This window comes from Neovison vison, chromosome 1 (genome assembly GCF_020171115.1).
Source record: "Neovison vison isolate M4711 chromosome 1, ASM_NN_V1, whole genome shotgun sequence".
Taxonomy (NCBI): Eukaryota; Metazoa; Chordata; class Mammalia; order Carnivora; family Mustelidae; genus Neogale; species Neogale vison.
Window position 1 is genome coordinate 237,648,019 of NC_058091.1, and position 14,706 is coordinate 237,662,724.

Here is a 14,706-nt window from a genome sequence, read left to right on the forward strand (position 1 = left end):
TCTTGGATATATACCTGGGAGTCAAACTGCTGGGTCATATGGTAATTCCATGTTTAACTCTTTAAGAAAACACAAAACTGTATTTGGCAGCAGCTACACAATTTTACAAACTGACTAAAATTGTGTGAGGACTCCAATGCCCTTAAGTTTTCTTCTAAGAGTTTTATAGTTTTAACTCTGTTCAAATGGAATTAATTTTTGTATATAATGTGAGGTAGGGATCCAGCTTCTTTTTTTGCTTTTTTTTTTTCCATTTTGTTTTGTTTGTTCATTTCGTTATGTGGCTATCCAGTCGTTCTAGCACTATTTGTTGAAGAAACTTCTTTTCCCATTGGGTGGTCTTGTCAGTTTTTGGGGTTTTTTTTAAGATTTTATTTATTTATTTGACAGACATAGATCACAAGTAGGCAGAGAGGCAGGCAGAGAGAGAAGGAAGCAGAATCCCTGCATTTGCCATACTATTGGCAAATAGTATGGTGGTTTCCCCAAAAATTAAAAATGGAATTACCATATGATCCAGCAATTTCATTTCTGGTTATATACCCAGAAGAATTGAAAACAGGATCTCAGAGATCATTGTACACCCATGTTCATAGCAGCATTATTCACAACAGCCAAAAAAGTAGACACAAATGTTCATTGATGGATGAATAACCAAACAAAACGTGGTCTATACATCTAATGGAATATTACTCAACCTTAAAAAGGAAGGAAGTTCTGACATTTGCTATAACATGGATGAACCTAAGTGAAATAAGACAGTCACAGAATGAAGAATACTGTACGATATTATCTATATAAGGGACCTAGAATAGACAAATTTATATAGACTGAAAATAGAAGGGTAGATGCCAGGGGTTGTGGGGAGGGAAAAATAGGGAGTTTTTGCTTATTGGATATAGAGTTTCTGTTTTGCAAGACAAAAAATTTACTTACACTATTGAACTGTAAACTTAGAAATGATTAAGATGATAAATTTTATATGTGTTTACCATAATAAAAAAAAATTTAAAGGGGTGCCTGACTGGCTCAGTCAGTGGAGCATCTGGCTGTTGATCTCACAGTTGTGAGTTCAAGCCCCACATGGGATATAGAGATTACTTTAAAAAAATGAAATCTTCATCAATACAGGTGGGTTTTTTTTAAGGTTAGAACTAAAGTATGGAACAAAACACATGGGAAGTGGATTAAGTCTAAGATCTTTGTATTATTTGGGAAGAAGATAGTACTGTTAATAACATTAAGCTTTAAGTTAGATGGGTATGTGAAAATTGTGTATAACTTCACCCTTTTCCAAAGCGTGAGGAGGAGCTGGGAGAGGAATAACAAAAACTCAAATTCTTTAGAAGCCATGACTCAAAGAAAGTGTGAAGATATTGAAAATGTAACTTCAAAAAAATTTTCATTTACATCAATAGTCAAAATGATGAGTACTAGAACTAAGTCTTAACAGGAAAATTAAAGGAGAAAATTATAAACATCTTTTTTCAAGACCTGATAAATGATGTGATGTTTATGTGTGGGAATCTGACAACATCATAAAATAACATCTTCACATATTAATTTATAAATTTATGCTTTTCCAAAAAAAAAAATGAAATCTTAGGGGCATCTGGGTGGCTCAGTGGGTTAAGCCTCTGCCTTCGGCTCGGGTCATGATCCAGGGTCATGGGATCAAGCCCCGCATCAGGCTCTCTGCTCAGCAGGTAGCCTGATCCCCCCCCTACCTGCCTCTCTGCCTACTTGTGATCTCTGTCAAATAAATTTTAAAAAAATTATAAAATTAAATCTTAAAAAAAATTAAACAACAGATTTCTGGACTTCAACTTCAGAGCTTTAGACTCAGTGAAGAAATGGAAAAGTTGATCCTAAAATTCATATGGAAATGTAAAGGACCCTAAATAGCCAAAACAATCTTGAAAAAAAGAACAGAGTTGGACCACTCACATTTCCTGATTTCAAAACTTACTACAACGCAACAGTAATCAAAATAGTGTGACACTGGCATAAAGACAGACATATAGATCAATTAAATAGAATTAGGGATCCAGAAATAAACTCATATATCTATGGCCAACTGGTTTCAACAAGACTGACAAGACCGGAGGTGGCTGGGTGGCTCAGTGGGTTAAAGCCTCTGCTTATTGCTATTTGCCAAAGTGGTCATTTTACATTCCCACCGATAGTACACCAGGGTTCCAATTTCACCATATCCTTGTCAACACTTGTTACTTTCTGTTTGTTGGTTGGTTTTATAGTGTGCAGTGGTATCTCATCGTTATTTTGATTGGATAGGAATCTGCTTTTTTTTAAATAAGCTTTTTACTTTGGAATAATCTTGGATTGGCAGAAAAGTTGCAAAGATGGTAGAGAGAATTCCTATAAATCTTTCATTTAGTTTTGGTTTCCCCTGATGTTATCATCTTATATTACTATGGTAGTTTGTCAAAACTGGGAATCAGGGGCACCTGAGTGGCTCAGTCATTAAACGGATGCCTTCGGCTCGGGTCATGATCCCAGGGTCTTGGGATCGAGCCCCACACCAGGCTCCCTGCTCTACTGGGAAGGCTGCTTCTCCCTCTCCCACTTCTCCTGTTTGTACTCCCCCTCTCAATGTCTCTCTATCAAATAAACAAATAAAATCTTAAAAAAAAACCAAAAAACCCTGGGAATCTGCTTTGTAATAAGTGTGCATGTGCACGCCTGCACACACACACACAGTGATTCTTATATGCACTGAAGTTTGAGAGCTAGTGATATAGGGGTCAGAAAAGTCCTTTCAGGGAATGCATTTCGGCTGTTATTTGAAAGATGCATATAAGTGAGAAAAGGGAATGGGGTGTGATCCAGGCAGAGGGAACAAACTGTGCCAAAGCCTGGGGGTAATAATGAACTTGGAGCATCTGAGGCTAATCAAAATAGCAATAATAGTAATTTATTGACACCATATGCCAAGCACTGGTAAGCACTTTAGAACATTATTTAACTTAATTTTTCACAATAGTTCCATAAAGTGGGGGACGTTATCATCTCCATTTTATAGATGAGATAACTGAGACTTGAAGGAGAGCATTAACTTACCCAAGGCAATCCAACTATAAAGTGGCAAAGGCAAAATTTGAACTCAGATCTTTCTTTCCCAATATCTTTTCTCCCACCAACCCCAGTAAGGTTTAATCATGTGCTTACAGCAAGAAGCAAAACATTAAACCTGTGCCTTTTCCTCCCCCAATCTATTCTTTCCACATTCTTCTCCAGGCTATTCATTCTTTAGGGCCCAGAGAAGTCACCCCATTCCAAAGCTGTTCTCTTTACGTTTCTTTTCTTTCTTTTTTTTTTTTTTAAGATTCTTTATTTATTTGACACACAGAGAGAGAGTGAGATCACAAGTAGGCAGAAAGGCAGGCAGAGAGAGAGGGGGAAGCAGGCTCCTCACTGAGCAGAGAGCCCGACGCAGGGCTCAATCCTAGGACCCTGAGACCATGACCTGAGCTCAAGGCAGAGGCTTAACCCACTGAGCCACCCAGGCGCTCCTCCAAAGCTGTTCCTTACAGTTATTCTCCCTCATTGAATTGATGGTTGAATTAATGCATTAATAAAAATAAGTAGCAACAAGAACAATTTGGAATTATATATTTATTTGTGTATTTGTTTAATGCCTCTCTTTGCCATTAGACTGTCAGCCCATGAAGGCAAGATTCCAGACTGTTTGGTTCACCTAGGGCCAATAGGTGCTTACTAAGCATTTATTGAATAAAGGAAGAAAGATAGGAACTCAAATGTTTTGGGGACATTAAATGAGTGAGTTTCATTTTTGAGAAAGAAAACCAAGTGGGTTGTGAGCTATCATTTAAGATAGTAACTATACTTGCTCTCAGAGTAGTGAGTTGAAGCCCCATGTTGGGCTCCAGACTGGGCATGGAGCCTACTAAAAATAAAAAATCAGGGGCACCTGGGTGGCTCGGTGGGTTAAGCCGCTACCTTCGGCTCAGGTCATGATCTCAGGGTCCTGGGATAGAGCCCTGCATCGGACTCTCTGCTCGGCAGGGAGCCTGCTTCCCCTTCTCTCTCTGCCTGCCTCTCTGCCTACTTGTGATCTCTCTCTCTCTCTGTCAAATAAATAAATAAAATCTTTTTTAAAAATTTAAAAAAAACAACCCACAGATTCCCTCTCTCTCTGGCAAACCTCAATCTCACTTTCCTAACTGTTATACCCCATTGAAAGTGCCAGTGGTTTTGATTCCTTGGAAGGAGATATAGAAGAAACATTCGTCTGATCTAAGAAACATCTCCTTCACTGTTGGCAGGTTTGAATCCTGAGATGGGGATGAGAAAGTCTCTATTCAAGAACATCAGGGGGGCGCCTGGGTGGCTCAGTGGGTTAAATCCTCTGCCTTAGGCTCAGGTCATGATCTCAGGGTTCTGGGATTGAGCCCCTCATTGGGCTCTCTGCTCAGAGGGGAGCCTGTTTCCTCTCTCTCTGCCTGCCTCCCTGCCTGTTTGTGATGTCTGTCTGTCAAATGGATAAATAAAGTCTTAAAAAACAAAACAAAACAAAAAAAGAATATCAGGGGCTGGGGCACCTGGGTGGCTCAGTCGGTTAAGCATCTTCCTTTGGCTCAGGTCATGATCCCAGGGTCCTGGGATTGAGCTCCCCACCCTGCTTGTGCTCTCTCTCTGACAAATAAACCTTTAAAAAAATATCATCAAGAAGACAATAGAACACCATTCTAACAGTTTCAGAAAGTTAACTGTCTGTAAAGAGAAAAGGGGGTAAGTGACCTCTCGACCCTTTTCCCACTCTGGGGTTCTGCTTTCCACCGTGGCACCCGAGAGCCAGCAAACTGTGCTGCAGGTGAAAGCATAATTGCTCCTCACCTCCTCAGCTTCCCCAGCATTAAATTAGCTTTATATCAATATCACATTGGCAGCTGGGATGAATTATTGAAGCTCATTCACTGCAATGGGCCCAGATTCCACTTACTTTATGGAATGGAGGTGAATGTGAGCGTATTATTTCTGTTTGCCTTGTTGTGGTCAGTACATTTGCAGACTGTTGTTAATATGAAGGTACTCAGCTCTGACCAGCAGATAATCCCTGCCTTTGTTCCTCATGAGCTCAGTGGAGACAGGCATAGCGGGATAGAAGGAGGGCAGGCCCCAAGCACACAGGGGCTCTTCATTATTAGAATTTACACTGTAGTCCCCAAACACCTATTCAGAAACACACATCTAGGGGCACCTGGGTGGCTCAGTTGGTTGGGCGTCTGCCTTCAGGTTGTGTCATGATCCTGGGGTCCTGGGATTGAGCCCTGCTGTGCAGGGCTCTTTGCTCAGTTGGGAGCCTTCTTCTCCCCCTCCCTCTTCTTGCTGCTCCCCCTGCTTGTGCTTTCTCTCAAGTAAATAAATAAATAGAATCTTTTTAAAAAAAATAAACACACACCTAATATACATATACACACCGAAGCACTTACAACTAAGGTTCACACCTATATATATGCATATATACATTCAAAGTCTCAATAAATGTATGCTCACCAGGAGCCCAAGAATAAAAATAAAGAGGGTGCCAACATTCTAAATACTGACTTTCTAACAGCCTGTGGAAATGTAAAATCTCTCCTCCTCCCCGACCTTTAGCACCAATGTTTTCCTAGCAGGGCTGGCTACTACTTTGCCCCTGACACTTGGCAGAGATGGATGACCTGAGATATCCAAAGTCATGGGCAGGAAACCCAGCTGTTGGGGCTCCTGTGTGCACGTAGAGAAATGGTCTTCCTTCTCTGCTCTCCCTCAATTCCACTATGAGTTGGAACACCCCTGGATTTAAAGGTATGTTTCTCCTGCTTGGCCCAGATCTCAAAATTATTAGTTACAGCTCTACATTTATCCACAGACACCTGCACTGACATTTATAATCACAAACATGCATTTACACTCCTACACACACACACACACACACACACACACTCACACTCACACTCACTCACACAAATTACCCAGAGAGAGGACTCCTGGCCAAATGGTTTGGTGTGAATGCTATTGAGAAGGCTTTCTGACCATATCAGCTGGTCACATGCTTCTCAAAAATCCCACCATTAATTATTTATCCCTTTGGGAGTCCCCAGTTAAGAATCAAATACCTCTGGTCAAGACAACACACCATAAAGTTATCATCTAACATTTTGGCAGGAAGTCACTCTTCCCAGGGCACTTCCTCTTCCTTGGCTGGCTGACTCTTAATCCTCAGGTCTGATCTGGCCTTCTTTTCCTCTACCCTCTCCCCCCAGACTAACAAGGGAGGTTAATTTCCCCCATTATCCACTCTCATTACTCTCTGACATTTTCCTTGAATGCACCTATTATAACTATAATTAAGTGATTATTTGTGTGATTACATTTGTATTGTTTGTGACCCATTCAACTGAGAGTTCCAGTTGGTTAGGGATTGCCTTTCTCTCTATTCTTTACTGTACCAGCAGTGCCTAGCACAGTGCCTTTATAGATGCTCAATAAAACTGAAATGAAGCTGGAGGGTTTGGAGAAAGGAGAGCAGAGTGGGGAAAGGGGCACACAAGTTCAGAGCAGATGTTCCAAACTACTTTGATCTTGGACCTCTGAATATCACCAGTCTCCCGTCCTCACCTGTCCAAGTGACAGCATGCTTCTCTCCTCCTGGGCTGTGTTAAGATGCCCAATGGAAGCACACAGAGACAGCACTAGGATTGAAGGGGACAGACTCCTCAGCTGGAGGGAACAGGATTGAGGGGGCATCCTGACCTATCTGATTCACCACTTTTCCAGAATGTGACTAAGAGCTCATATTTCTGGAGCAAGCTTTGTATAAGGAACCTCTTCTTCTTCCCCTCTTCCTATCCGCATCCCCTCTGCCTCCCTCTCTCCCTCCTCCTCCTTCTTCAAGATTTAACTTATTTAAGTAATCTCTACACCAAGCATAGGGCTCAAATTCAAGACCCTGAGACCAAGAGTGACATCCTCCTCTGATTAAGCCAGCCAGGCATGCCAAGAACCTCCTTTTCTATATGTTTTCTGGTAATTAAGAGGGAAGATGTTTGTTGCTGAGAACATACCATATTGACAGTAATAACAAAAATACTACCAGTTACCATTTATTTGAAGTTTACTATATGCCAGGCACTGGACTAAGCACTTCATATATATTTATGTAGTATTATTTCAATTAATGACCCAACCATCTTCTGAGATAAGTACATATTATTCTTATTTTACAGAAGAGGAACAAGCTCAGAGAGATTAGATCATTAGCCCAAGGTCATACAACTAGGAAGCAGCTAATCCAGGACAGGACTCCTGAGGCCACACTTTTATTCACCAGCATATGCTACCTTCCACTTTAAGCCCATCAGAAGATGCCAGTCTAGTCCTTATCCTTAGACCTTCATACTTACTCAGTAGATATAAACTAAAGTCATTTATGGACTTGAGATTGATTGGGGATCTTGGAAGCTGCCATTATTGTACCAGAAACTGGACCTGATTCCTGATTCCTGGAGTCATAGAAGAGGAGTGATGCCAAAACATCTGGAATTACAGGAGGAAGCAAATATAGACAGCTGGAATGTGCCAGTTCCTCAGAATTGCCCAGCAAAACACTCCTAGGTGCAGGCCCACTCAAGAAATAGGCCCACTTTAGTCTTTTTTCCTCCATGCTTTTCTTCTTCCAGTGGTGATCCTGGGGCTCACTTTAGAATGATGATCTTGAAGCAGGTGATGAGTGAGCCTCATAAGGCCACATAAACCAAAACCAGCCAGGGTGTGGGAGGAGCTGCCACTGAATATAGGCTCTTCTTTCTTGGGACTACACCCAGGGTTGCCCCTGGATTACCACATACAGTCCCTTGCTGAAAGTGAGAACTGTCTTGGACAATGGGTCATGGTCTCCTCTTTTCCCCTTTCCTTACTACACTGTCTTCAGCTTTGTTCCGCCAGCTATTAGCAAAGCTTGAGCTCCACAGTCCAAATGAGATCTGGAATCAGTTTAAGACTACTAAGGTCCCATACCTCATGTGGCTGAAGTTTGGTCTGTCACAGACACTTTCTGGCTCATCCTTTCCATCTACATTGATTCAGGTGTTACCTCCTCCAGTTTGTGAACACCTAAAGACCAGAGTCCAGTTTAGCTTCAATATGGTCAGCTGGCATGCATCCTGCTTTCCCACTTTCTTCTGCTGTGTTACAAAGATTAGAAAGCTGGATACATTTCCCTCACTCTCTTACAGTCACTTGTGTGACTGGAAGACAAAAAGGAGGAAGAGGCTTTCTTTCTGCTATTTTGGGCTTCCTGCTGGTAAGCAGGATCCTGCAGACATGGGGTTCTCCTGCAACAGCCATTCCAACTTCCTGTCTCTTCTAATTCCTAGATGGCAAATCTCTGGCAATGTGTTCTTTAGTTCCTTTGTTTCAGTGGTGGCATTCTAAGCTCTATCTTCCTAATCATGGCATATACATGGTTCTCCTGGTATTAGCTTTATTGGTACAGTTACCAGGAGTCTATTCCACAAGGGTTTATATTGTTTTTGTAAGCACTGAATTCCCTATGTTAATTTCCTTTCAGTTTAAAATACATAGAGTAGGGGCACCTTAGTGGTTCAGTCAGTTAAGCCACCTTTGCTCAGGTCATGATCTCAGGGTCCTGGGGTTGAGTCCCATGTCAGGCTCTCTGCTCAGCTGGGACTTTGGTTCTCCCTCTCCCTCTCCCTCTCCCTCTCCCTCTGTGCTTTCTACCTCTCTCTCTCTCTCTCTCTCTCTCTCAAATAAATAGATTAAAAAAATTTTTTTAAATACATAGAGTAGTTACTGTTTTTGCACTGAACCAAACCCTCAGAGAGTTGTGAAATGACATCTTGGAAACATCGGGCAAAAAAAGCCAGTATAGTGGGGTGCCTGGGTGGCTCAGTGGGTTAAGCCTCTGCCTTCGGCTCAGGTCATGATCCCAGGGTCCTGGGATTGAGCCCCGCATCGGTCTTTCTGCTCAGCAGGGAGCCTGCTCCCCGCCCCCTCTCTGCCTGCCTCTCTGCCTACTTGTGATCTCTCTCTCTGTCAAATAAATAAATAAAATCTTTAAAAAAAAAAAAAGCCAGTATGGTGAAGGGTAGGAAGCCAGTTGAGCAGAGACACAAATACATTATCATAAATCAGCTTCTCTTACTGACTAACAGCAGGGTTTCCCATTCAGAGAAAAAGAAGATAGAGGCAGGGGCAGAGAAGGAAGATAGGTAGGCAAAGAAACAGACTTCTATTTTAAGTGTAGTAAGGCTTATACATAGGGGAAAAACAAGCAAAAAACAAGCAACAGTTCAAATATGACAGTTCAGGGATGCCTGGGTGGCTCAGTCAGTTAAGCATCTGCCTTCGGCAAGTCATGATCCTGGGGTCATCGGATCGAGTCCCACATTAGGCTTCTTACTAAGTGAGGAACCTGCTTCTCCCTCTGCCTGCTGCTCCCCCTTTTTGTGCTCTCTCTCTCTCTCTCTGACAAATAAATATATAAAATCTTCAAATACAAGTGTTCATATAGACCGACTGCTGAATGTGAACCCTTAGACACACACACAGAGTACAACTCAGGATTCTCTCTCCTCATTTGAAAATTCAACCCCTTTATTCCCTTTGATGGCCCCAAATGGGATTAAGAATGATGTAGAAGGTAAAAGATGCATGTGAGTTAGGAGGATAAGAATCAAAGTGAGGTGATTAGACTGCAGTGAACGAAGGAAGAATGGAGTGGGAATAATGAAGAAGAGCTAGAAGTAGGTGGGAGGGTATAATGAGAGTGAACTTAAATTGAAAGGAGGGATGGAGGTGAATGAAAGGGTGTATTCAGGAAGATAAGCAAGGAAACCAACCTCCTCATTCCTGGATAACTTCATCTCGATTGCACAGTATTGGAAAATACTAGGCATTAGATATACATCTACTGAACTGGAGAACAAAATTAGGGAGGATGGGGGAGGCAGGATCACACAGGATTGTTTTGCATTGGGTGGTTGTGTGTTGGGTTATGTGTATATTAATAACCACTAACATTTACTAAGTTTTACTATGAGCCAGGCACTCTGGTAAGCACTTACATGCATCATCTTAAATCCACAAAAACGCTGAATGAGTCAATTATTAACTTATCCCCGATTAGTAGATGAAGAAACTGAGGCTCAGATCATTTAAGTAACTCATCCAAGGTCACACAGATGGTAAGTGGCAGAGTTAGGATTTGAATTCTAACTTGTCTAACTACAAAACCAGTGTTCCTCACCACTACATCATATGTATTCCCCTTTGAGTCAGGGGTAGGTCCATACCCCCCAACCCCATCTCCTAGTCACAAGTTCAGTGGGGACCCCAAAGGACATGGTCCCAGACCCCCAGGCAATAAGAGAGGAGAGGGCTAGCAAAGGAGGGATGGGGGCAGGCAGTTGGGACCTGGCCAGGCCCCCTGTCTGGGGAGGGACCACATTAAAGCCTCATCTACACAATACAAAGAAAAACAATTTGAAACTTAATCATCTCCCAGAATTATGATCCCTCCCCACAGCAGGAAGCACATTAGCAGAGCCGAGAAATGATAATTCAGCAGCCCCCAACCCAGCAGGGAGGGAAAGAGAGGAGGAGGGAGAGAGGGGGAGGAAAACTGAAACAGAGGCATGAGGGAGAGACTGGGGGCAGGGAGAGGCAGGGCCTGACACCTCATGGTTATTTCTTCTGCCCCTACTGGAGACAAAATTCCAGGGTAAGTGGCCGGATGGATCTTAACCCTTCAATTCTGGTAAGATAGGGTGGGAGTCAAATTGCTCCTCAGGTCAGTTCTCAGCACTGATGAATCCCCATGTTCAGAGCTGCACCCAAGCCCGCCCAGTCCAGGTGTGGTTTGTGGTCTTGGCCTGGGTGGAGGAAAGCTCTCAAGCCCCAAAAGTCTGAGCACCCTCCTGTCCGATCAAGGCGAGGCTGAAGTCTGTCAGAACCCGAGGTGCTGGACAGCTCCCAGCCCCAGAAAAGGTTTGCTGGAAGAGAACGGGAGGGGTGGGGTAGTTCCCTCTCTGAGGAAAGCGTGAAGGCTGCTGGGAGCTAATGGGGGAAAGGGCTGGGGTCGTGAAGGGGTCCTGATGGAGATCTGGTGCGATCTGGAGACTGGAGCCCTGGGGGCAACTTCTCCAGACACATTCTTTCCTTCTGAGTCGAGACCCCCCACTGCCCCCACCACCCCCCAGCCCCAGACAATGGTGCCTTCAGCCCCCAGAGATGAATGGGGCCTTTGAGAGCTGCACGCCACGGGGTCAGCAGCGGCCACTGGTCCCAGGGCCGCCCAGCCTCCAGAGATTGGAGCCACTAAGCTTGAGCTAGTGTGGAGCTCTTAGAGGAGTAAGGTATCCTATGGTCTCTGTCTTAGAGAGTGGTGGCTCTGGGAAAGAGTTTCTCCTGGATCAGGCAGTTCCCATTAAAGAAGGATTTTAGGGGGTTGGGGAGAGAAGAATCTCCCTTCCCTTGCCAGGGAGAACACAGTTGGTGTCCCCTCCTCAGGAGGCAGCAGAGCAAGCTGCGTGGGGACAGAACCTACCAAGCTTTTGCTACCTCCTTTCTCTTTTTCCCAAATCAGGATCCCATCCTCCCTTCGGACAGGACTGGCCCTGGGGTCTGGTCCCTCCTCCCTGCTCCTGTCTCCCCTCCCCTTCCCATACTCCAGAGACTACCCAGTTTCTATGGAAACAGGCCCAGGATGGCTCTGCTGGGAGGGCAAGGCCAGTACTGCTGGAAGTGGAGGAGGAGGGGGTGGCAGGGGACAGGAATTGAAAGTAAGGAGCAGGAGGTGAGTTCCAGCCATTCCCAGGTAGGGACAGAGACCTGTTGAAAACCAAACTCACTGTTGGAGGAGAGAACATCAAGAAGAGCAGCCAGAGATATAACTGCATGATGCGATTGAGGGAGAGTCAGGGATCTCCTTGTTCCTCCAATTCTCAGTGCTGCAGATATCTAGAAGGCCCCCTCAGAAGGAAAACAAATGGGTGAAAAAGGAAAGGAGATGGGTAATACCAAGATCTCTGCCCCTTCCTATTTCACATGGAGGCCCTATCATTTCACCTCTTCTGTGGACATGTTCACTTGAGAGAATGTGGCCCCAGGAAACCAGAAACTCACAAGAAAGAGGAATAGAAATTGGAGCAGTGTGGGTGTTCAGGGATGTTCAGGAATCACCCATAGGCAGCTGGACTTAGAGGCGGCCAGAGTACTAGGAGTGTTGGGTACTTACATGGCATCCCTCCCTAGCACCTCTACTGAGTTGTGGGGCAGCAGGACTGAAGGCTGCAGCTCCCTGCCCCCCATCCATCCAGTCAGGATGCTGGGGTATGAGAAGAAAGTAGAGGTAGCCAAGTAGGGAGCAGAGAAGGTGAAAGAAGCCTGAGGAAGGAGGGGTGAGGAGAAGGGTGAGTCAGTGGGTGTAGATGTGTATGCCTAGGGCAAGTAGGGAACTTCTTAGGGGCCTGACTGTCAGGTCCTGGGAAGAGAGCACTAGCCCTCACACCCTCCCCATGTTTCCACCTCAGGCAAAGCTGCCTAGTGGGGAGCGACCACCTGAAGTCTCAGAGTCCTGGGAGAATGTGGCGGGGCGGGGGTGTCTCTTGGAAAGGAGCTTCCCAGGTTATCAGGAGTTTCAGCAAATCTTCCCTGGGGAAGGGGGGGTAAGTGAAAGGGGTCCCTTAGGAGCCCTGGCTTTCCTGGACCCAAGCCATGGGCTCTCTCTTGGCCATAGCCCCTAGTGCAGCCAGTTTGGTGTTTGCTTATTTTGGTTATTTTTTGATCAGATATTTTGGCGCTGTGCACACTGCCTCCTGTTGCCATGGCAGCCGTGACAGGGGCTGAGGCACCGTGAGAAAAATACCAAAATTAATGAGTGAGCGAAAGTGCAGCCGAGAGAAAAACAAGGTTAAAAAAAGAGTTAAAACAGTAATGAAAACAGGCTTCCCAGCTCCACGGCAGAGCAGCTGCTGAAGCCTCCCCAGAGCAGCAGCCCCCGCCCAGCCTCTGGCTCCTGGCATCTCCCAGACCTCGAGGCAGACCTTGCTTGCCTTCCCCCACCCAGCCAGCCCCAAGTGCAGCAACATACACTCAGAACCATCCCAAGCACAACAGTCAATCAGCTCCAACAGATCAGTCCCATCTCAGGTTGCATGCTGCCTCCCAGAACAGCATTCCGGGGAACAGCTTCTCGTCTCCTAGGCAACAGAGTTTGGGCTATGGCCCCCACACAACAGTGGTCCAGCCATATTACTAGGAAATGGCCTCCCCGCTACACTTGAGCTTCAGAGCTATGGCTGCAGGCATAACAGCATTCCAGCTAGAATCCTGCACACAGTAACAGCACAGCCACCAGCCTGGGCAACAGCATCTTAGCTATAGCCAATCCCTGGTATGCTGTCATCACAGCTGTTGCTTCAGGACCAATAGCTTCCCAGCTACAGTCGTATACACAACAGTAGCTTTGCTCTTATCCCAGGTAACAGACTTCCTCCCAGGTATAGGCTCCTAGCAACAGCCTCTCATCTCCTAGGACCTAGGCAATGGCTCCAGCTACAGCTCACCTACGTCATATTATCGGAGAACTGCTTCTTTGCTGTAGCCATTCTCAGGGGTGCAAAGCTTACACTTAGAGCTCCAGGCCCAATGGCATTTCAATTCCAGCACTCCCCTCAAAATGCACACATGAACACACACATGTGCATACACGGCTTACAAGAGACTCTTTGGTAATCTGGTTGTTGTTCAGACTACAGCCCGTGCACACCAGCATTGTAGCATTGCAACAGTATTTGAGCTGCCATCAGAAACAATACCCCTTCTGTTACAGTGCCAGGCCCTCCAAGACCCAAGTCCTCTTAGCCAGAGCTCATCCCAGGTACACATGTATCACAGCAAGAGCCTACAGGCATGAGAATACCAACCGCTTCCACACGTAGCATCCCCCAGGTTCCAATCCCTGGCAACAGTCTCAGCTGAAATCTCAGGCAGCATCACTTCCAGGAGCCCCCAGTACACAGTGTTCTACTTGCCAACCAGGTCCCAGTTTGGTATGAGGCCAGGAGCCTGGCTTCTCTCCTCTTCAGATGCCTTCTCCTAGTCTCTGCCCTTTGCCTGCCCTCCTTTTTGGGGAACACAGTACCATTCCTATATCTACATTGCCCCAGGCTTAGGTCCATCCCCCACTCAGAGCCTAGCCTGGCAGCAGGAGTAAGAGGAGATGGGGAGCAGGGAGAAGAGTAGACACACCCTGTGTTGCTCTGGCCCAGTTCTGCTCCTACCACTTGGTGCAGGATTTGGGTTTGATGGTGGTGGAGCAGGGAGGACTGAGGAGAACATCTGGGAAATTAGCATTTCCTGCCCAGCTCTGCGGCTGCCTATCTTGTTCAGTCCTGAGCAAGGAATGAGAACAGAGGAGCCTTTGAATGGCTCCAAGCAAGCCAACTGGGGAGGGTTTGCTGCAATGGGCAGTGGGCACATGCTGGGGGCAGGGAGGATGGGGCAGTTACTCTGTGGAAGATTTCTTCTCTCTGGGCCACTGATTTCTTCCCTGGAGCTGTGCTCAATGATGAGGAGAGTGTGAGTTTTGCAGGGGACAGTGATAGAGAAGCCACTTACATGACAGATGCTCCTTTCACTAATTCACCCCATCTCCCA